At 34.0% G+C, this 25,207-nt stretch overlaps 1 long non-coding RNA gene and 1 pseudogene across 1 annotated transcript; both read right to left on the reverse strand.

Annotated features, from left to right (window-relative positions):
• Positions 1–13,286: 13,286 nt before the first annotated feature.
• Positions 13,287–14,906, reverse strand: LOC114760261 (uncharacterized). Its single transcript, XR_003742032.1, has 2 exons — positions 14,335–14,906; positions 13,287–13,918 (listed from the first exon to the last, which is right to left on the reverse strand). It is a non-coding gene; the product is annotated as an uncharacterized LOC114760261 (long non-coding RNA).
• A 5,748-nt stretch (positions 14,907–20,654) lies between these two features.
• LOC114760250 (G-type lectin S-receptor-like serine/threonine-protein kinase At1g11330) lies at positions 20,655–24,457 on the reverse strand (annotated as a pseudogene).
• Between the last annotated feature and the right edge of the window lie 750 nt (positions 24,458–25,207).

Genomic DNA, 25,207 nt, shown 5'->3' on the forward strand with positions numbered 1-25,207 from the left:
TGTTTAAAACTATCTATAATGTGTACTAAATCAGACTATTATAATTAAAAAAGCATATAATAACAAATAATGGGCGGCTTCTCGCATGAAAAAGGCCTCCACTTTAGGTATGTCCAAACACACCACTTTCTTTTATTTTTAATTGGGAATAAATAAAAAGGAACTGGCTGCAAAATCAAACTGAGAAAGGTAAGATTCAAAGATGGTCAAAAAAAGAAGGTAAGATTCAAAAATCATGCGCTTATTATAGTATTATTTAATTTAAATCTTGACCTAACTATTTTATATATTTCACCGGAGATTCCAGCATAATCAATCAATGATGATATTTTTATTGTCTATGTATACTCATCAAAATCAGTGAATTATTTTTGGTAACTGATAATCATTAAACAAATGATTACATAATTGTTATATTAAAAAATTATTCAATTTCTTGATAGGGTGTTATACATATAATAATCATTATATATTATATTGTAAAAAAGTATATAACGTTTGGACTTTTAAACATTCTCCTTGTAGAAATCTTTGAATTTCGTGTAAACATTTAAGTGGTTGGTAATTATCAGATAGTAAATCTCAGTTATTAGAAGATGTTCTAGCCTCCTTTTCGGTCTCCTTAGGGTAGATGACAGTTTTCCTTTTTTTTTTTTTCTTTTTTTTTTTTAAATCTTTGGCTCAAAAAGAATATGTATTAATAATTAGGACTATTTATATAGGGTTAATAGTAATGGTGCTCAATTGTGTCCCCCATCTCTGTCCTAGTCATTTTGGGACGGGACCATCTTTTCTCTAAAATTTTTGGGACGGGACGAAAGCGAGAAGAAACAAAATTATTTCTGGATGGGACTGGATGCAGGACGCCGGACACGAGTGTCCCGTTCTAATCCTGTCTCAATATATTATCTTTATTTTTAGTTGTTATATATTTATTTTATTTATTATTGTAATAGTATTTTGGTAATAATATTTATCAATTGTTATTTTTTATTTGTTCATAAGTTGTTTTTGTATGGGTTATATGACATTTTTTGTAGTGAATACTTTAAGTTTGTTTATTTTTTGTCTGTTATGATTACAAAAAACATTTTTTTTGTCATTGTTTTCTTATTTTTACCTATTTTCCTCACGTAGTTTTAATTATAAGTTTTTTACACTTCTTATATAATTAGTTTTCAAATTAAAAAATAAAAAAATCTAAAAAAAGAGATGGGACGGGATGCTATTGGGATGTGTCCCTGTCCCGTCCCGTTCCGTCCCATGAACACCTTGTGTTAATAGTTAATACAATTTTTGGTCTTTTAAATTTGCTTTTATTTTGGTTTTAGTGTTTTGAATTTTAAATAATAAGTTTTAGTCTATCAAGTTTCTTTTCATCTAAAATATTGGTCCTTATAACTTAATAAAAATTTGAATCATTTTGTTCTTTGAGGAATCAAAACCAATAATTTGAAATTTGAGAGATCAAAATTAAAATGAATACAAACTTAGTGATGAAATATTGTATTAACCCATTTATATTTTCATCATGGAAAACTGGTGAGTCGAGCTTAGAATATTCATCTATATTGGTTTTGGCAACCAAAAAAAAAAAAGAAAAGTTTTCAAATGGTTCTGTTCAACGATGTGAAACATCACAATGTGATAAAAGAATCTTATAAATTCTGTAATGAGAGGAACAAACAAAAGCCACAGATGTTACAAGTTAACCAAAAAAAATCAATATGTACTAGTATGGAAAGTGTCTAATTAATTCAAAAACCATAGCATTGGGTGTCTTAGACTATTAAAAAAATCAAGAATAAATCCATTAAATCAAGATACTTTACAAGAACAAAATTATTACTCTATTCATTTACATGACATTAAAATAAAATCAAATTGTTCATTACTATTTATTGAAATGATTTTTTAAAAAAAATTATTATATGTATTTGGATTATTTTTTTTTCAAAAATAAGAATATTCTCATATAACCCGTGCTTCTAGATTAAAATAAAGTTAGTGGAAACTATTTTATTTTTATGGAAAAAAAAATGTATTGTCAAAGGGTAAGTAAGAATGGGACCTTCTTTTTGTCTTATTTTTGTGGAAGCGGTCAAGTTGACTAAGACGTGCATTCCTCGGCATTTTAAATTTATGCAGTATAAGAGCCACACATTTGGTATTTATGCAGTATAAGAGCCACACATTTAGTCATAATACAATAAATAGAAAAAAGAGGCATGCCTCTATCCTTTCCTCCCTCGTTTTCTCCTCTTTCAAATTCTGAAAACTGTAATAATCTCAAATTAATTTAATTTGAATCAAATGGAATAGATTAGTTAAATAAAATACTATTCTAATAGCTATTTTAATTTCCCTATGTATAAAACTTGAGTTAAAATGATTACACAGAGAATTGAATTCAAATAACTAGATATTCTTTTTTATGTATCTTTTAATCTTAAATCCTTTGTGACTACTATTTCTAGTCTTTAATATAAGAATTAATTAAAAATTTAATTTGACCATAAATATAAGTATAAGAACTCTAAATTTATTTTGTTTTTCATATTTATCTATTTTTTCTAAAGTCGTCTTTTTGATTGCATATGTCCATCAAAGGGCAGTTCTAATATACATGATTAAAAAGACTATTTTTGAAAAGACAATAATTTATTTATTAGAAATAATTAACATAACTAATTTTTTTGATATCCGCAAATTGGTTATCTAGCTCTTATATTAAAAACATATTTAGGAAAGATAATACTTATTTATTACAAATAATTAATTTAACTAATATTTTTTATATTCATAAGTTAATAAATTAGCTCTCATATTAAGCATCGGGAGCAGTATATAAACAAGCCAAAGCATATATGAGCTATATAATTTTCACTTGTTATATTATATACTCTTCCGGTTCTTAATATAAGACCTATTTAACTAATTTGATTAGAATAAGGAAGTTATATAAGTTAGTTAATTATAAAAAATGTAACATGTTTTTCTAAAACACCATAATCATCTTTCTTAATATCGTCTCTCCCTCTTCTACTTGATTATAGTTGAGGGAGTATCTATGGAGGTAATTTAGGAAAAAATGATAAATATGAGAAATATGTCTTATATTTAGGATTAAAATTAATTTAATAATTAGGTCTTATATTAAAGATCGGAATAGTATAATAATTTACTGATTATTAGGAAGTCGAACTTTCTCTTCTCAAACATTCGTAGCCTATCTTCCTCGACCACATGCTTGACATTTGTTGCTTTAGAGAAATGAGGATGCTGGCTTGAATGCGGCAAGTTCGGGTGCTGATGAACTAATCATATGATTTGGTAAGTAAAGACAAAAGGGTTGACGGAAGATAATGACAATTAATTAAAATTAATAAAGAGATTTTACTTTATTATTTACCTGAACAAGCAACTACTCTATCCAGCTCATCCAATAACATTTGATCTTCCTGTCAACCTTCCCTACCATGATACAATTAAAAACAGTGAGAGGAATTGTTTCAATTTCGCACGCTTCCAAATTTGTTTATTGATAATGATAATCAAACCAGCTATACTAATCAAACTCACCCATTTGGAAAAACTTTATCACTAGCATGATTTCTAAAAGGGTTTACCGAGTCCTCGTTTTTATTTTTAAGTAATCGCAGTCAATTGGTAGCTAACTTGATTTTAGATGTGATTGAACTGATTTGTTCTTTTGATTTAATGAACTAGTTGTCATCTTCCGTCGAGATTAGGAGATTTTCTAATTGTTTTTACAGTTAATATTATGAAAAATTAACAGAAGTATGAAAGATTCACACTTACAATAATATAGTTTTTTTTAGAGTAAATAAAAAAATTACATAAATAAAGAGAGAATAAAAATCACAAGCATGTAATTTGTCTGCATTAGGGGAACCCCCAGCTTTTTTACTTGGAGCAAATCCAATCAGATTGAGGCTATATGGCTGGCGTTTCTGCTCAAATTTGTGATCTGTGGTTGTTTTGTCTTGACCTTCAAATTTTGTTCTTGCCTTTAATTTATTTTATTTTATTTTTAAAAAAACAGTGTTATAGTGGAGCAAGCTCTAAGATGAAAGCAGTTTTTTCTTTTGGAAAAGTTCCAAAAAAATGAGACTCCTCAGACACTAAATATAAGACTATTGTGACCCAAACTTTGAAATTGATGTGACTGTATATAAGGATATTATATTTAGAATTAGAAGAATAGTTAAATTTCAAAAACTCTAAAAAGTTTGTTGAAATTAAGAAATTCCAAATAGTGATAGTGACTAGATTGGAATTTTCAAATAATGTTGGTGAGTTTATAATGTTGTCCTTATTCTTTTTTTTTTTAAAAGAAACTCCAAGTTATCATCCGACTGGTTGGTTATCGGAGCTATGCCACCTGGCAACTTTTTTTTCTTTTTAGCTCTTCTTGTTGAATATTTTCAACATTCATGGTACTCCCTCCGTTCCTTATTATAAGAGACATTTGATGCTCATAGCATGTTCCTATATATAAGAGACACTTAAAAGTTGTCTCTACTTTTTTGTGTTGATTTCCTATTTTACCCATATTTATTTTATCTCCAATTCACACTCTCTCTCCTTCCCACTTCTCTTTCTTTTAATAATTTAATTGTTCTTTCTCCTTATTAATGAGGGTATTTTTGGGAAAAAATTATACTTTTTACACATTGATTGTTCTTAACTAATTTTAACTGCTTTTTTAATCAACGTAATTTAGTTATTTGTCTCTTATAATAAGGAACGGAGGGAGTATAATTAATAACTCTGATAATAATATATTACTTCCAATAACGTCATTTATTATGTGTTTTTCAGGTGTTTAAATTAAAATTTTTCAACATTTATATTATGATTAACAATTCTTATAATGATATTCACAACTCTAATACCACCATTAACTACTTTATATGATAGGCTTTTAAACTTGGTGACATTAGTGAGCGTCTAAAATCTGATTGGGGCAACCCCAGCCCATATCTCAACTGGAATAAAAGGAACAGCTGACTATTAAAATTATCTGGTCATATTAAAGAGATAAAAGAATAAAAAAAGTGTGAACTTTGTTCAGCATTTATTCTCGGTTATTCAGGTGCAAGGCTCCTCACAGGTTTTGAGTGTTTAGCTTTAGTAATTAAGCAAACTAAGATCATCATTACAATAACTGTCCTTCATTTACTTTTGCTTGAAATTTGAGGTCACATACATACTCAGTTCCATTGGTTTTTATTTTTTGGGGAATCGGAAAAGATTTGAGAGATCAAGCTTTGGCCAATGTTCCTTCTTTTGCTTCTCACCATTCTGCAGATTTCACTAAAGGTGATGATAAGAAGAGTAAGCTTGTGTCCCTTGATGTTGAAGATGGCGACAACTATAAATTTGTCCCTGCCTCATCTTTTATTTATTTATATATATATTATCATCTGGTATTCGGCATCTTTTTTTGAATTTTATTACCAAATATCCAAATAACCGATTAATTCAATTCGGGGTTTGTAGCTTCGTCTCTCAATAGAAGTATCCCCCATGGGACTCAAACTCGAGACCAAAAAGATCCCGTATTGCCTTACACTGCTACGTAACTTTTTTGGTCTCTGCCTGATCATACTAATTCATGAGAATTTGGTGTCATTGATTGTTCAACTAGGCTCATACATAATGATTCTGCTGGCTTTTCATATTAATCTTTTGTTTTCATGAGGTTTGCTTCTCTTTCAAGCTGGAAGTTACTTAGGTCATCATACTTGTGAGGAGGGAAAACACTTCGCGCTGGAGTTTCTTTGAATGAAATACTGAAAATTTGATAGTTAGACTCAATTTTGAACGAGAAACAAATCACAACATTTATGAAGAGATAAGTGCACATTTTATATACATTTTTTTGGTAGAATCTAAGACATGAATTTGACGTATAAACCTCTAGATTTTTGTATTGGGTTTGTAATCTTAAATGGGACAAAGTGATATGCTGCATTGGGATTTAGTTTTTTGTGGTTGGTTGTATTTATCGGTTGGTGTGATTTGTTAAGAAGCTTAATGACATCGATGTACCATAATCTCCCACGGGTAAAAGAAGGGATCAAATTAATAATATCAAAAGTAAGGATATTTAGAAAGAAATTAATATTACATTCTATTCTTAAAATAAGAATTAGTTATGCATTTAATTTGATAATAAATATAAGATTTTAATATATTTTGTCTATCATCTTTATCTATTTTACTGTTAAGTAATCCACTAAACCTTATGGTTATCACATATATTAAAGAGTATTTATTAAAATGTATATGATTAATAAGAGTAATTTGAAAAAGTCAACGCCTATTTATTATAAATAACTATCTTAACTGATTTTTTTAATTAATATCAACAAATTAGTTATCTAATTTTTATATTAAGTACTTGAGATAGTAGTACTTTGGATAATGAGCCTTATAAGCTCATATGTTTAAGGCTATAGGCAAACAAAAGTACTACTATTTATAAAACCATCAACAACGCATCTTACACAAAAATCTACCTAATTATAAAAAATAGAGATAAAATCACTTTACCTCAACGTTAAAAATTTGAGTAGTTTTACTAATTAGCATTTGTCCCAAGATTATACCCAGTTAAATGTGAAGTTTTGAGTTTAAATTTGTATAAATGCAAAAATTAAAAAAAAGTGTATATGAAAGATTTATTTCCAATCAAATATGATAATATTTGAATTTCACCTATATATATATTGAATGTCATGTGCCATACATAGCTCAAGCTAAGAAAACGTCACCATCCCTCAACGATCATTAATAAACAACATCAATTAATCAAGGGAGAATTGTTTACAAAGTTTTAAGGAATAAACATAATTGCTTAAAAATTTCGGTGATAATTGACAAGTTCTAATATGAAAAATAATAATTACTCACTTATTATTAAATTTTTTAGTAATTATTTTTTTAAGACCTCATAATAATTTTCCTATTAATCAACCTAGACGCAAGTTTTACATCAAATTTCAACAAGCACCCACACGCTGCGTGGGGGGTATTTGGTTTACTCAAAAAATATTTTTAAAAAGTACTATCACATAAATCGAGAATTTTTTTTTATATATTTAATTTGTATACTGTAAAATTACTTTTAAAATTATAATTTAGTTTCTATCTAAATATTCCTATAATATATTTGAAGTATTGAGAGTTTCAGGTGCAGAAAAAAAATTATTGATAAAAAATAAATAACAAGACAAGAATGCGTAATGGTTTATAAAAGCCAAACAATATTTTACGGACAAATATATCATATATAATTCCGTATCCTGATTATATTTATAATATTATTATAATAAAAATATTAATTTTTTTACTTATTATCTCTAATTAATTATAAATTTTCTTAAAAATAAATAAATATGATACAGTGTAAAAATATATATCCTTATAAGAGATGATGTAACTAAATATGATTCCCAAATTTTTTTTAAAAATAAGATATTTTATAAGAGATAATATTATTATAAAAATATAATTTATTAAACAACTTTTAGTTTTTTTATAAGAGATGATGTAAATAAATATGATTCCCAATTGTTTCTTGGCAAATAAATTTAGTTTTTTATATTTCATCTAAACAACTTTTAAAAACAGGGGGGCAATTGCGAATGAGCAACCGAAAATTCCTACTTTTCCTTTTCTTTTCCACGTTTAAAAAAATTGGAGTTATAATTTGTGACTACTTACTTTAGGCAAGAACCGCCATTTGGCTCCAAAAACCCTAATCCAACGGTCATTTTTAGGCGCCGACCGTTGTGCGCGGGACAATTTATAGGTCCCCTGACAGTGGGCTGTTCTTGAAGGAGCTCTGCGAAGTAAACAACGATGGTGAAACAGCGGGCGGCTGGCTTGACCGAGCTCGGTGGACGACGGCACTAAAGTTGACGGGCTTGAAATCAACGGTAGACGTTTTTCGCATTTGGGGTCTTCTTTGCCACGTTTTTCTGTTTTCGACTTTCATGATATATAAACCTGGTCGAAATTCAATGCTTTCCACATTTTCCACCCTTTTCTTCTGATCTAAACCTCGTGGAAATTCCATTCCCAGGTTTTTAAGATTTGTTGCCCCATCAACTGTGGTTGCCCAAACTCTCTGTCATCGGACTAAAGCCCTCATTTCGACGTGCTAATTGGCATTCAATCTATTCAACGGCATGTGCCAACCTTTTTGAAGTAGAATTTAGAACAGAAATAATATATTTCAGATTTGATCCTATGTTTTGCATGATTTTAGCTTACAAATTGCACAAAATCCATTGATTTAATCACAGAGAAACGTCATTAAATTTGCAGCATTTGAAGTTCTTTCTGTTTACTTGTTGGGGAACAAATAAGTGTGGGTGTAGGATGTTAGTGGAACTGAATTCTTTAGCATTTCAAGTTACGATTTACCGTCTAGGAGATAGAATTATTTGTTCGTATTCTATTTGAGAAGTTTGTTTCTTAACGAGTTTGGGATGCTTGCAGACCTGGAATCTAGTTTGACACTCTCTTTAAGCTATGATCGTGAGTAGTTTTGTTCACCTCACATTACATATTTTAAAAATCATGAAATCATTTTATGAGACTTCTAATTCAAGTTTCATAAAGTAATAACATTAATTTTAGGAAAACAAGCTTACAAGGCTGTGATTCTTGGGGAACTTTTAGACCTTCCCAAATGTAGGCCATAGAGTTCTTTGAAAGGATTATATTTGCATATCATACCATCTTCTTCCTTTTTTCTTTTTTTTTTTGGTGAGAAGACCATACCATCTTCTTGTTCTGTTTTTAATTGCAGAAGATCTTCTACTCTATAAGTTTTAATGGCTTTGAGAATGGGAGGGAGGGTTGAATGCTCAGTCTTCTCAAGCAAAAACTGAATTTTTTCTCCACTGGTTGTGTACTCGCTGAATATAGTAAGTGTGACGTGGTACTTTGGTATAAGATCAGGACTTTCCTGACATGTATATTTCGGATATGTTTCTAACTCTTTCCTTCTCTCTGAAATCAAAGAAGCCATTTTTATTTACCATCCCTTTCCTGTCTCTTGCTAAGCTCTGGTATTTTTTTTTTTTTTTGGGATATGATTCTTGACATCTTAGTTTAATGTGATATTCTCAATCTTATTAATGCTTGGAAATTGTCTACTTCTCAGTTGTGAATTCCTTATCCTGCCAACCTAATTTATTCAAAGTTGTTTTGCTGGTTTGCTGCTGATTCTGCGGATTTTTTTTCCTTGTGCTGTGAGCCCGTGAGTATGCTAGGATTGATTTGAGGGAACTTTAAAGGGGGGGGGGGAACCGCAGACTTCTTTGTCCCTAAGGAATGAATTACGAATGTCAAAAAATTGAGATTCATTTAGAGGCTTGAACTTGAAATCCAAAGGTTCCTTAATTATTCTTTCATGTGTGCTAATCCCTCTGAATTGCATAGGTGGCTATTTGGGAAATGACAGCTTTTTAATGTAAATAGATGTACTTGCTTTGATGTTTGAGCTTTTATATTCAATGCACTTCTATGAGGCTTATTGACATTTATATCATTTGATGCCTTATGTTAAAGTGCATAAATATAACAATAGGGGTCTACTTTTTCTCTTCAGCTTAGACTTTTCATGTTTTTGCTGCTTTGTAGCCCCCCTACATATAATTTGTCAAATTTCTTATGTATGCACTCTTGCATCATTTGATGCTTGATTCCAATGCTTATTCACGAATGTGGGAAAATTGAGATTGATGCCTATTTAAGAATGTGGGAAAATTAAGATTGATGCCTACTTGTGGATGTGGGAAAATTGAAATTGATGCCTACATAAGAATGTGGAAAAGTCAAGATTGATGCCCATTTAAGAATGTGGGAAAATTGAGATTGATGGCTACTTGTGGATGTGGGAAAATCGCAATCGATGCCCATATAAGAATGTGGAAAAGTCGAGATTGATGCCTATTTAAGAATGTGGAAAAATTGAGATTGATGCCTATTTAAGAATGTGGGAAAATTGAGATGGATGCCTACTTATGAATGTGGGAAAATTGAGGTTGATGCTTATTCACAAATGTGGGAAAATTGAGATTGATGGGGGAAAATTGAGATTGAATGCATCCTTATGAACGTGGGAAATTGAAATTGATGCCTATTTAAGAATGTGGGAAATTGAGATTGATGCCTATTTACAAATGTGGGCAAACATAAATTGCTGCCTATTTACCAATATGGGAAAATTGAGATATTTATGAATGCGTGAAAATTGAGATTGCTGGCTATTTAAGAATGTGGGAGATTTTTTATTGATGCCCATTTACAAATGTGGGAAAATTGAGATTGATGCTTGTTTATGAATGGAGGAAAATTGAGATTGGTGCCTTTTAAAAGAATGTGAGAAAATTGAGATTGATACTTGTTTACAAATGTGGGAAAATTGAATTTGGTCCCTATTTATGAATGTGGGGAAATTGAGATTGACACTTGTTTACAAATGTGGGAAAACTGAGATTGACTCAGAGGCTTGAAGTTGACATGCAGAGTTGCCTAAATTGCTCTTGCAAACTTGACCCAGTTTTCATATCTTCTAAAAGTTTGTTGTTATATCCATTTTCCTTGTTTGTTTTCTTTCTTTTGAAAAGAGGAAGGATGCTATTTCTGATTTTAGTGGCCTTTTGTTTTCATGGATTTTTTAGATTATAAATAAATTAAACTAGGTCTTGGGCCCAGTTTATTGCCTGAAATCTGAGGCTTAAAGTTGCATGGTTCAGGCCCTATGAGCAATGTGGCTTTGAGTGGTGCGCGCGCGCGCGCATGTTTATATTAGTGATGAATAATATGGAATTATTCATGATATTCTGTTTTGAAATTTTGTAGGAATAGGCTGGAAGTCGTGGAAGGAGTGGTGGTTTATACTTACACCGTACATCATTGGTTTCCTTTAAAAATGATTGTTTCGTATCTTGCAAATCTAGCCTATCTTTGCTTGGAATCTTTTTTCCCCTTGTATTAAATTCTTTTTTAGCTTCTCTGTATGAATCAGCCTTAAATCTATGAATATACCATGATTTTGCAAATGGTAAAATTGTGATTGATCAAACTTCTCCCTCTATCAATATCAGAATACCGATAGTTTATTCTGATTTTCATGACAAATGGCATTTTGCTCATTTGCATTTGTGGTTAGAGATTAGGAGGTGATGACAAAGTATAAACTTATGGAACTTATTTTAATTTGTAATGTAGAGTACCCTTTCACAGAAAGGTGGGGAAGTAAATGTGACATTGAGGGGTATTGGCTTAAACAATTCAGGGAGGCAAGTTTTGTTGTTGCAATCCTCTTTATGTGGCATTCTGATGATCTGTCTTAAAAGTTTACATTGAGGAAAGAACTGAGCAGCAATGATGAGTTTACATAGAAGAACCTGCAAAGAAATTCACAAGTTTAAATTTATTCTGGTTTATAAATAATCAGAAAAACAAAGTTTGAATGATAAAATAAAAACATGAGGTGATTACTAATGTATTCCGGCATGTCTATTTTGTATGTTCACCTACATTTCTCCATCGTTCGCAGGTTCATCTACTCTATCATGGGAGAGGGCATATTAATGTGCTTCATCTCTTTATTGGGTTGCATTGTGGCCGAAGCATTTAATGGCTTCTGCCTATGCTTTGTATCCTGCTTAAAGTGAATATTTCTATTTTCCCACCTTACTGTTTCCGAGAATTTTAGCACCTTCTGTTCTTAAAATGAATTTTTGGTGCAACTCTGGGATTAGCTCTTTACTTTAAACTTTAGTGATTCATTCTTTCGTTTTGCTTTTTTCCTAATAATATAAATTCCAGTTATTCTTTTCTGATATTTATTTATTCCATTTTTATTCCTTCACCTATTGTAATGCCAGTATAACATACTCATCACAGTATTAATTCTACTAGAGGCGACTTTGGTGACATTCATCACTGTTGATCATCATTGGGAAGAGGTTCGTTTTCTCTGTCCTTCCCTCTTCCTGGCATAGATATGATTGTGTTAGCTTACACTGTATTCTTTCAAAAATTGAGAATGTGTTAGTTTTTGCCTTTACAGGATATTCCATTTGATCAAACTGGTGAACTTCAGAGTGTTAAATCTTTCCTTGAAGATAATCTGGATATGTGCGAATGGGTTGGCATTACTGTGGTTGTAGTTGAGGTATATTCTGCTTTACCTTTGGCATTGGCATCTAGGAAAGCCTCTCTAAAATAATCGGATATATTCTTGTCCTTGGTCTATTCACGCTGACATGTAGCATATCCCATCTCTCATCACCTGAGGTGGGGCTTTGCTAATCAATACTACCTCTGGGCCCGAGGTAGTTGTAACATGTTTCTTGTAAATAGGCATGGAGGTAGTACGATGTAAATTTGGAGTATTGATGTTCTTCAAACCCGGAAGTCATTCTATGTTTTATTGGCATCTTAGATTTCTGGTTCATAAAAAAGAATTTACTATTAGGAGAATCATTTTACCTGCTAATCGTTTTTTCCGTTTGTAGCATCATCCATATATTGATTTCAGTTCATTTTTGAAAACTTCTATGCTTTTAGTCATCAATTGCATAATGGAGTCTAGCATGTGGTCAACTTTGTATTTCACAAACACTCATGGATCCCTAAGATAGTTCTCCAACAAGAAGTTTCATTTCAAAGCTTTAAGCAGTGAATTTGACGTAACAAAAATAGAGAAGCTAGCTTTTGCTGCTGCTGTTGAGGAAGTTACCATGGTATCATGGTGAAATGGGTTTGGGGACTTGGAATCCAAGTGTTTGTCATTATTAATTTGAGCCGCTTGATAGTTGCATTCTTTGTTTATAATTTAGCATACTCCGTGGACTATTTCTTCCTGTTTTGGTTTTGTTTTGGGACTTTGGATGTCCTCCTGTCCACCGGAGTTCAGATAGGTAATTTTATGTGGTAACACTTGATGTCATTCGAAATTCATAAATAACATGAAGTCATATTCCCAGTCCATTATTGAAGCATGAATCTCGTGTTGATCCTTGACCTTAAGTGTGCCATTGGTCAATGAGGCATGAATGATTGTTGAAATTCTTCCTCTTGTATATCTAGTTTTGTTTTGGTTCCCAGCTTACTAGGTCACTTCAATTTTAGTTCCTTGTTTTAGTTAATGCACAACAGATTACTAGGTCACGTCTGTTTTAGTTCCTTCTTTTAGTTAATGCACAAGTTACTGAGTTAGTGTTTACAAATGGGAAAATTGAATTTGATCTTTATTTATGATGTTGTATAATTGAGATTGATGACTATATACAAATGTGGGAAATTTGATATTGATGCCTATTTTTGAATGTGGGAAAATTGTCATTGATGCCTATTTACAATTGTGGGAAAATTGAGATTGATGCCTATTTTTGAATGTGGGCAAACTGAAATTGATGTTCGTTTACGTTGACTCCCCAAATTTTACAAATCAAAAGTATATTTTGAATATATTTAGGGAGTCATAAAAGCAAAAGTGAAAATATTTTCATGAATTGGCAAAGAAAAATTTATCAAAGACATCATGTGAGTATAAGGCGAATACTAATAAGAAAATGATGTAAAATTGGGAATGATTGAATCCCACAGTTTTTCCACTTACAAATGCTTATTATTGCTAGGTGCATATGAACATTATAAGCAATCAAGAAAGGAGTTAATGCATAAGGAAGTCAAGTTGAGAAGATTCACTAATGTCAAGGCACATGTACGAGGTGCTACAACACTCTATTCTAAGGAAAGAAGGCAACATCATTGGTGCACCAAAGCAGAAATGCCATTGCACCTTGTGCAGAGAAAATACAGTGCTTCTAGTGCCACGACACTGTAGTAGGAGTGTCACCTAGGATTAAAAGTATATTTTGAATATATTTAGGGAGTCATAAAAGCAAAAGTGAAAATATTTTCATGAATTGGCAAAGAAAAATTTATCAAAGACATCATGTGAGTATAAGGCGAATATTAATAAGAAAATGATGTAAAATTGGGAATGATTGAATCCCATAGTTTTTCCACTTACAAATGCTTATTATTGCTAGATGCATATGAACATTATAAGCAATCAAGAAAGGAGTTAATGCATAAGGAAGTCAAGTTGAGAAGATTCACTGATATCAAGGCATATGTACGAGGTGCTACAACACTCTATTCTAAGGAAAGAAAGCAACATCATTTGGCACCAAAGCAAAAATGCCATTGCACCTTGTGCAGAGAAAATACAGTGCTTCTAGTGCCATGGCACTGTAGTAGGAGTGTCACGACACCTTGACGGAACCCAAAATGCAAAGTTTTGTCCCCCCCCCAATAAAAATACCTAGAGGACCCGATTTTCAGCATTCTGGACGCCATCTTATACTGAGAAATGAAGGGAATGATTGCAAACATGTTTTTGGAGCAAAGTGGAGTTAGGTTTTGGGATTATTAAAGATCTTAGAGTTTAGGATTGGAAGATTGAAGAGATTCAAGCTTCCTTTGTTAGTTTTTCTAAACCACTCTCCCTCTTCTTTCTTACTCTTTGAAATGGACGTGGGGATTCTATATATTTCTCAATTAGATTTCTTGTTCTTTCTCAATCCCTATGTGGGAAAATTGAGAGTGTTGCCTATTTATGTGATACAGCTGCTGATATAGCGGTTGGTTTTAAGAAGACATATAAGAGGAAATTGAGGAAGCAACCAAGGGTAGATGAAGGGAAGCCCATTGGTCAAAACAATTGTCCTAGAGCTCCAAAAATAGAGGAGCAACTCTAATAGACAGCTAGCTACCAATCTTTTGGGTCTGAAACCTTGTAGGGGGTATAGGATTGCTTTTGGGGACGTATAAGGCTTGTAATGGAACAGCAATGCCCTTAGGACAAAATTGAGAAGAGAGCTGGTGAGGGAGAGACCTGGCCTCTCGAATGCCATGGGAGTGTCACTAAGCTAGCTGTGGTTATTTCTTCTTCTTTTTTTTTTTTCTGTGTAATCCTGTGTTCTAGAAGTTGTTATCGTTGTTGTGAATCTCTTTTGGGATTAGAGGGAAATAGGGCTTTGGCTTGAATCATTGAAGCTTGTTGTATCTTTGATTCAGTTCTTGAATATTAATATCAAAGCCTCAGGATTTTCCCCATTTATTGTTCGCACTGTTACATATTTTGGCTGGTTATTTCTGGTTTACTCAGTAATTGCAGCAGGGTCAAAATATTATGATAGTGGGAAGATTGAGGTTGTTGCCTATTTATGAATATGGAAATATTGAGATTGGTGTTTTTTTAAGAATGTGGAAAGATTGACATTGATGTCTACTTACGAATGTGTGAAAATTGAGATTGATGGCTCCTTAAGAATGTGGACAAATTGAAATCAATGCCTATTTACCAATATGGAAAAATTGAGATTGTTGCCTATTTATGAATGTGGAAAGATTGAGATTCTTGCCTACTTATGAATGTGGAAATATTGACATTGATGCCTTTTTAAGAATGTGGACAAATCGAGATTGATGTCTATTTACGACTGTGGAAAAATTTAGAATGATGCCTATTTAAGATTGTGGGAATTTGAGATTGATGTTTGTATGCAAATGTGGGCAAATTGAAACTGATGTCTATTTACCAATGTGGGGTAATTGAGCAAATACAGTTCTTTCTCTGCATTTGTATTGCAGTTCTTGTTCTCTTTTCTAGTTTTTGCACCAACATAAGCTTTAACTAAGGCTTTCTGAGTTCAAAGTTTGCTTGTCCTTTATTCTAAAGTTTGAGATATATGAATCAGATGATCACTATTAGAGACGTCATATAAGCATGATTGAGCCTACCATAATAGCTTAAGCTTTGTGGAAGAGTAAGCGATATCAAAGTCTAAGAGGTTAAAAAGTTTAGTTCCACCTATACCATTTTCTTAATTAGACATAAATTTTTAGCACTATGTATTTCTAGCTTATGCTCAGTCCATTCTTCCAAGTTCAAAGGACTTTCATTTAATGGGGTGTGTTAGAGATACTAACAAGCCATTCTTAAGCCTATTAACAGCTTAAGTTGTTGGGAGAATTGGTCGGTGGTAATCACCATCACAGGTCAGCCAATTGTTGCGACTATAAATTCTTCTGCATCTAACATGAGATAAGGAAAACTAGATCACTTTTTATTGGCAGTCTTTAAATTAACACCTTAGCTGAGAGACCATATTCTTTAATGTCATAAAGAATGTATTTATTTCTCAATATTGTGGCTCTTTTAGTACAAATGTACAATTGACGTTTAAGTGACTCACTTGTCTTATTGTGCTTAATTCTCTTGTTTGGCATGCTTTTCACTATTTTCCTCTCATTTTAGACCAACCCCAAGACATGATTCTTTGGTTTAAAGAGAGGAGACAAGGAAAGGAATCCTAGACATGCTCTAAGTTTCCTAGCAAAGCTGCTAAGCAACTTAATGATACCCATCCTGCCCTTACAATTCTGGAGCTAATGTGAGTACTTATGGATGATAAAGGTCTTATAGATGGGATGTGACAACAAGGTCCAGTGTTAAATTCGTTGCATATCATAAACATGAGTGATCTTTTGGCCATAACTGCTTGTGTCTTCTTTGGATCTGTGGAAACCACCCTGTGACCAATGATGTGCCCAAGATACTGAATAGTTGTAACAGCAAAGGTGTACTTCTTTTCTTTCACATAGTACTTGTTGTCCCTTAGAATTTGCAACACCACTCAAATATAATTTGTGATATGCAAAAGTAGAACTATAGATCAATATATCATCAAAGAAAACTAGGACAAACTTATGTAAATAAGGTTTGAAAATAACAATCATTGCCCCTTGAAATGTAGCAGATTAAGTGTTTGAGATATTCCAATTTGAAAAATTGATTAATGCAGGTTGGTTTATCTGATGGAGAGAAAGATGGGTTTGTGCTCCTTTATGGTAAATCGAATACCTAGAGTGGATCCTATTCTAGATGGATTAGCAAACCTTACCTTAGCGTGATTCGATACCTAACTTTCCTAACGACTGCCGCTCACTTTGCAAAGACATTGCAATTGAGCACTCAACTTCTTTTTTTGAATTAATGTTTTTAAGTAAATTAGTGAGTTCCGAGTTGTCAAGCCTTCACGTTGCCTATTCATACGTCTCCAGGCGAGCTTACTCCTTGGTCACCCAAGGATTGCCCTACGAGACTTGAAAGCTGCTTTCTACTTCAGCATGAGGATTTGATTGATCAGATTCGTTCTCAATTACTTACTTTGATAGAGGCTTAGGCTTTGGTTAGCGTATGGGGCTAGGCCTAGAGTAAAAATGATTTTTTCTGGTTGTTGTACCTATATCTCCTGTTCCTCTCCTTCCCTTTTTTGGCTCTCATATTTCTCTCTTGAAGTACTAATGCTAGCAGATGGCAGGCCTATTTCTTTACTAAACAATCAATCCCTTTGTTCATTACTATAGAAGGTGCATATTATCATAGATGGAGAAAGGCTCGTGTGTGAACATGAGTCAGAATGGCTCTTAGTGAGTAAGGGACTACTCTTGATATTGAGCACTGGAATGCTTTCACTAAATAAGAGATGGAACCTTGGCTAGGATTTCCTTATTATCATCACTACGTTTGCATCAACAAAGTGTAGCAGTCAAAAACACTTACTTAAGCTCATTGATGTGTACTCACTTCTCGGTTGTGAAAGAGAGGGTGCTTCTGAGCTAAATCAATCTTGCACAGGTGATTACCTGGAACTTTACACTCAATGGAAAGCTAAAAGGAAGACGAAATCCGCTTTGAAAGCGATTCCAGAGACTATAAGAACGACCACGTGGCAGGTGGGAGCAATAAAACCATTGAGATTTGCTTGTTCAGAGATGTGTCAAAGGTATAATTATGAAAGTTGATCGCAAAGGTTAGGTACTAATACATTACTAAAGAATAACAAACCAGAAGAACTTCTCAGGGAGTGTGGAAAGAAGGAGACCTAAAAGTGATATCTGTAGGCTGACTTTGGGATTGATATGCTTCAACTTAGCCTTGAAAGGTTAATGCGCTCTCTTGATCGAATGCTCAATCTTTCGCTTAAATGGGAATGGTTGATAAATCTTCAACTCCAATAGATCTTGTGAGACAAACCCTTGGTGAAACAATGCATCTTTTTAGCTTTAAAGAAAAAGAAAGACAATGAAGTGGGATGATTTCCCAAGCTTAGGACTTTGATCAATGGGCACTCTAGAATAGGGAGGCGCTACCATGGAAAAAAGCCTCCTTTTAGGTGGCGGATGTCAGTGGTTTAAACCCAAGTAGCTGTGGCCTGTGATCCAAACACAAGCAGTCAATCACGCCCTTAAAACCAATTCCTTCGATTATGCTTCTACAGTAGTATAGTTTCTCAGTACCTTACCTTGATGCATACAGCTCAATTTGTTTTCGAGTGAGGACAAGATGCAGTAGTATAGTTTCTCGGTACCTTACCTTGATACCTACAGCTCAATTTGTTTTCAAGTGAGGACAAGAATCCATAGGGTAGCGATTCTTCTTTTGGTTGTTCTTGTGGTGTCGTCTCTAGGCGGTGCCTTCGGAGTTCAGTATTGTCGAAAGACAAGTGGACCGTAGCTCTACCATAGAAAGGGAAGATGTTGTTTCTCACTAGAATGCCGATTTCACCATTCAGCCCCAAGGAAGCGAGATTGTGGCACTTCAGTCAGCCATCTTGGTCTCACTCATATTGGGTATTAGAGATAGAAAGCGGGAAAATCCATGAAGTTCAATAAATGCTTTCCTCCAATGAACAGACAAACAGAATCCTTTTTGGATGGGAAAGCTTGACCTTAATAGAGTGGACAGGCTCTAATCCTCGCTTTGCCGTCATTGGGTCACGAAAAAGAAAAGAAGGAGTTAGCGCTTTCACCTAGTTTGGTTCAAGAAGTAGGTGCTATAGAGAAATAAAAAGTAGTTTTTCCTGTCTTTAGGTAGATTGGTTTGAATAACTTATAGTAGGCATTACCGCAGCTTTGACTTTGTTGCAGGAAGGACTACTTAGAGTTCCATATCATGAAAAATGAAAACGGCTATCAATTCTGACTCTCCTAACCAGAAGTAAGTAGTCCGACTGAGTCAGAAGAAAGAAATTTGAGAGCTATGAGGATTTTTTTTTTAAATTTAAAAGGGTATTTTTGATCTTGTCTTATAAAAGATAGCACATATTTCTATGATATATCAAACACACTTTTAAACTTTATTTTCATATCCATTTTTATATCCATTAAAAGCAATTCCGCGCACCAAAGTTAGCCTAAGAGATTGGGCTAGCCATTGGCCTTGAAAGAACATGGGCGAGTTCACTTACATTATTTAGAAGCCCAATATGTTGAGATAGACCCAAATTCAAAACTCTCAAGGGGTGTTTGTGAGAGTTTGACATGAAATAAAATGGAAACATTTAAGTGAAATGGAACAAAATGTTAATTTTATTTATAATTTTGATTAAACAGAAGAGACAATCAAATTAGTAAACTTCAAATCATCATTGTTGACCCAAAAAATGGGAGTGAAACTTGAAACAATGAAGAGATAATTTAGATTTATTAGAAAGTTGATCTTCATTCCATAATTTTCATGCTGAAAACAGTAACCCCAAGCCCAAGTAATTTTCATGATCAATCACAGAATTGAGATGCGCTTCATGTTCAGGCGGATCTATTGGATGGAGGCTCTAGGTTGAACCTTAAACCATAAACCCTAGCTTTCATTGCGTTAGTTACATTACATGCACACAAGGTGGGAGCGCACCGTTCAAGAGCAGGTTCTTAAATTGGATCGAAAACCACCCAACCAGGGGATCTACCCTTACTCTGGTCAAGTTCCCAACAAGAGAAGTTTACATTGTTAGTTGATAAAATCGAGCAAGATGCGATTTTTCCAGTTTCATGTCCTCCTCCATAGAACGTAAGCATGCATGCACAAGTTCTTTGGGTCCCTCTTCATCTAACTGATTGGCTCTTTTGTTTTGCTACTTGTTAATTAACCAAAGATTCCATCCCACATAGGCGGCTTTATCTTCCTCTTTCGGAGCCTTAAAAACAAATCTTTCTTTATTTTCTCAGGAGCAATGGAGAAAGACGTGCTTTTTCTGGTTGAAAATGACTCCCTTTAAATAAAATATATGCTTGTGGCGCTTTTGATGGTGAAAGATTTGAGAATTTAACTATTCTCACTGTAGATATTGGCTCAGAGACGGCTCCAGGCCACATTTGGTGTTTGTCAAAGGTGACGAGCGTTATACTTATCGCCACATATAAATAGTTTATTATTACCAATGACAAAAGTTTGTGAAACTAACATTTTATTGGTGCACTGTAGGCCCTGGAATTTCCGAAAGACTAAATTGGAAACAGTTTGCCTCTGTAGAATTGACCATGCAGTGGCCGAACAGACAGCTTGTTGCCTGCAAATTCTTGAACACATAAAATCCAAAGTATATACACCTGAAAGTCTCTTCACTAGATTAATAAACATGACTCTGTTTTGGCCAAAAAAAGTTTTGCATCAATTAGGTTTATCAGAAACTTGATCTTCATTCCATAATTTTCATGCCTGAAAACAATAACCCCCAAGCTCAAGTATTTAATTATTTTGTCTTAAAGAAAAGAAAAACTAATTCCAATGGCGCAATCCATATCTTATGCGCATGCCAAACTGATTTATATATGTGAACAGAATCAGACAAAGCGTGGAAAGCTATCTCTGTTCAACATCATCAACAGATAGAATGGCAACAATTTTCTGTGAGCGATGGTGATGATCCCCACAATTTTATCTGCCTTGAATGGCAGTAAGAGTTACATTATTGAGGGAATTGAATTGACGCTCCTGAGAATTAGAGGGCTGGGAACTTGAAACCCAATGCTTATGCACAAATGCTACTTGCTTTGGAGGAGGAAGATGAGCATTCTCACTGATAAGCATCATAACCACATTGGTCATGCTTGGCCTTTCTTTTGCTGCTTCTTGCACACATAGAAGCCCTATGTGTACGCACTTCAATATTTGGCTCGCATTGCATGAATCCCATATATCTGGATCTACTAAAGATACAATTTTCTCGTCATTCCACAGCCTCCATGCCTTATTAATGCAAACACAGAACTAGTTAGTTAATGCTACATAATGAGGGTTGCTCACAAACAAATAATTAATATAATTTTCTCACTTGCTTGTGGTTCAGTTCTTTAATTAAATGGTCAGGCATGAAAAACACCATTATGCGATGTTGAAGTGAAGCAACATCCTATGTTTTTATCTGGGATGTGATAATTAATAGGGTATATAAAATTTGCAATGACTAATAACAATATCGAAAGAGTAGACTTACAAGTCCTATAAGACTAAGAGAGTCTTCATCAGTGTGAAAGCTGCTGTTTCTTCTTCCATTAACAGTTTCCAATAACAAAACTCCAAAACTATAGACATCAGATTTTTCAGAAAACAAACCCTCCATAGCATATTCTGGAGACATGTAACCACTGCATTTAAATCACATAATTATCAAAAACTATCAAAAGGCTTAATATGTTATTGTCTAAAATAGAGTTATGTGAACCAAGAATACACAACACTTACTATGTTCCAACGACTCTTTTAGTATTCAATACATCTTCGCTAGCTCTGAAAATTCTTGCTAGACCAAAATCTGATATTTTTGGATTCATCTCCTTATCTAACAAGATATTACTTGCTTTCAAATCTCTATGTATGATTTTTAGTCTAGAATCTCTGTGAAGATAAGCAAACCTCGAGCTATTCCTTCAATTATGTTAAATCGTTTTCTCCAATCTAAAAATTTTCTTTGGATTGGATCTGCAAATGAAACAAAAAATAGTGAGAAAATGGCACACTTCAAGAAGTTAAGATGTAATCCTCTATTGATGCAAAGGAAGCATAATGCTTGAAAAGTAAAACACAAGAGACAGAAACTAACCAAAGAGAAATGCATCCAAACTTTTATTTGGCATAAATTCATAGATTAACATCTTTTCATCTCCTTCAATGCAGCAACCAAGAAGTTTTACAAGATTGCGATGTTGAAGCTTTGAGATGACTAACACCTCATTCATGAATTCTTCTTGCCCTTGTCCGGATGCTCTCGACAGCCTTTTTATTGCAATTTCTTGACCATCTCTCAATGTTCCCTGTAAGAGACAAAAGAAAAATAAATCAGTAGCTGCTACACTCGAGTATGCATGATATAGAAGATGATGAAAGATCAGTTAGAAAAAAAATTACCTTGTAAACGGAGCCAAAACCACCCTTCCCTAGCATGTTAGCTAAGTGAAAGTTATTTGTAGCCGATGCAACCTCTTCGAAATCAAATATTGGAAGCTCATCTAATTTGACTTGTTTGTTGGCGTCATTCACTCTTTGATTCTGATTTTCTGGAAGTGCTTCACATAAGTTCATGAACAAGATTTTAAAAATTGGGAGCAAAAACTTTTTTTTAAAAAAAAAAAAAAAAACTCTTACTTCACATCTGTAAATCCGCCCCACTACAAAATGCATTAATCAATATCTGAAATCTTCATTGCTTTAGAAATTATATCATTTTATATTATACCAGTGATAACTTTTTCCATCTGGTTGAGTGTTCAGAATACCACAAAGCTGTTCACTTTATTCAAATATGAGAATTTGTAGTCTTTACAGAAGAATAAAAAATACGATTTGTTTACCTCTTGGCTTATGGGCCGTTTTGCTCCGAGAGCGATAGGCATAGATGACTAATAGGCCTACAAATGCAGCTAAGATAACCGTTCCTGTGGGTACTGTAACTGCGACGATTTCTCTCTTATTTGTGCTTTTATCAGAACCGTTTCCTGCATGTCAAGATAAATTACAAATCGAAAAAATTGATGTCATCATGGTTTCTTACATCTTTCTATTTACATTTTTTCACATGAAGTTTATAAGAATCGTGGAGGATGCAAACAACTCACCAAGTTCTGAATGAGCGACACGAATGTAGAGATCAATTCCACCATCAGAGAATTCTTGTATGTCAATGAAGGGTTTAGTCCAATACATGCATCCAATGCCAGCATCAAATGCATATGCCAGACAGGAACAATTGTTGGAGCACTCAGTTCTGCATTGAGCTTCTGTGTCAACACCTGACCTCTCTGCAAAATCTGGCACTTTCATATTCTGAAGTCTCAGAAACCCATCTTCTTCCCCAGCTTTACTTCCATTCTTCAAGCTCCCACACATCAATGCTGACTTTCTCACACACCCACTTGTCCAATTCTGTCTATTCCATTCCTCTGGAACCTTTGGTTCAAACCCACTTAAGCAGCTACACATTGGTGTACTCTGTTGATTACAACTCCCAAAGTCCCCACACATGCCGTAGTGATCACATTCTGTTAGATCCAATACCACATCAAGATATTTCTTCTTGTTGTAGAACCTTACCAATCTAAGCTTGCCTTGTGAATTCAATTGAAGAATTCCAGACGCAGCTTTGTCAATAAAACTGTAAGTCACATAAACAGTTCCATCGTCTTGATTTCCGAGAGACCATCCGTATAGATACCCAGTTGACATCAGTGGTGCTCCAATGAAGACCCTTCCATTCCATGGACCAGTTCGCCAATATGGGCGAGTTCTATTGACCCACAAGAACACTTCTGGAAGAGCAAGACGTTCGAGACTGGCAGAGAAGTACCCAGGTGATGGATCAGAAGGGCTTTTCCCTGACACAAACTCTATCTTCTTACCTGTGAATCTGTTGGCACTGATCTTCATGCTTGGAACTGCTGCATCAGCGGGGTGTTCAAAGCTCTGCCATATCAATTTATTTCCAGCGTTGTCATCAAGCAGCTGGAGGACGAGGTTCCCAGAATCCTGAAGCTGGGCTGTAGTGTTTGTGCCATTGTATGACACGTTTGATGACCAGACGACATGGTTTTGTCCGTTCAATAGGACGAGGTTGCCGTCCTGGAAAATTGTGAGGACCCCAGAAGAATCTTTGATCGGTTGGTCTCTGTTAGCCACCCAGGCGACGTTGTCTCGAGAGAGATACCAGATTCCGACATAGCGATGTGTTGAATTCGGAGGGCTGAAGAATCCTAGTTTGAAGGCATTACTGTTAGAGCTCAGTGTCTCAGAATCTCTGATGAGTTGGCCTGGTGTAATCGTATCTTTTGCTGAGACTAAAGCCACGCAGAAGCTGGAAATTACGAGGAGAACATTAATCAAACCAAGAGGATGTCTGAATCCCATAATTTGCAGAACTGTCGATTCTAGTTTGCCATGAATGATCTGTTCTGTGTCTTTCAGTGGCATCCTAGTACACCTTGACTACATTAAAAGTAAAATTGAATCGCCCATCTATCGACAGTTCTATATCAGCTTCCATGAACTTTATCTACGAGAAAATGACAATGATTAAGGGCTAACCTGCTCCAATTAAATTCAAAGAGGCAGCCCCTGATGTCCCCTGGAGCGTCAAGTCAGCAAATCACTATTGCTCAAAGAAAACACGACAAGAACTTCAAAGTCAACCCCACTATTTCCTCGGCGTTCGAAGATAGCCAAGCTGCTGGTGTAGTTCCCATTAGCCAAAGCTTCCATTTTAAATAACACGGTTTTTTAACTTACTAAGCCAGACATATATTTTTCGGCTTCTTCTTTCTGAGGAGTCTTTATTCCGAAAGGATTTTTTTTATAAAGCTAATTAAGTAGGGCTGATAGAGATCACCACCATCTACTAGTTTTGTTCGGTGAGTCCTATCTTAATTAATTTTTTTTTCAAATCTTTAATAAATATAAATGACATCACGTTGTATGGTATCGTATTTTGAGTTAATAAAGTCAAACTACTGGGACTTCTTAAAATCAAATACCAATTTGTCCTAGCATCGTATGAAACTTTTTTAACCGTTTCTCAGTCAGGAAATGAAATCAGTATTCAAAAGTTACACTGGGCTCAAATTTGATATTTTTGGTCGAAACAAAATTCCTCCACAGTCCACACTCTTAGTGCCCTCTTTGTAGGCCGAAAAATTATTTGTCTCTTTTGCTTCTTGTTTTTCAATGTTTTCCTTGGGCCCACACGTTTTCGAAATAATTTTGAAAAATCGGTTGGAAATTTGAGTCAAAGTCAGAAATTACTGCTAC

Source organism: Neltuma alba, unplaced genomic scaffold (assembly GCF_004799145.2).
Source record: "Neltuma alba isolate B1F8T4 unplaced genomic scaffold, ASM479914v2 tig00010952_pilon, whole genome shotgun sequence".
NCBI lineage: Eukaryota > Viridiplantae > Streptophyta > Magnoliopsida > Fabales > Fabaceae > Neltuma > Neltuma alba.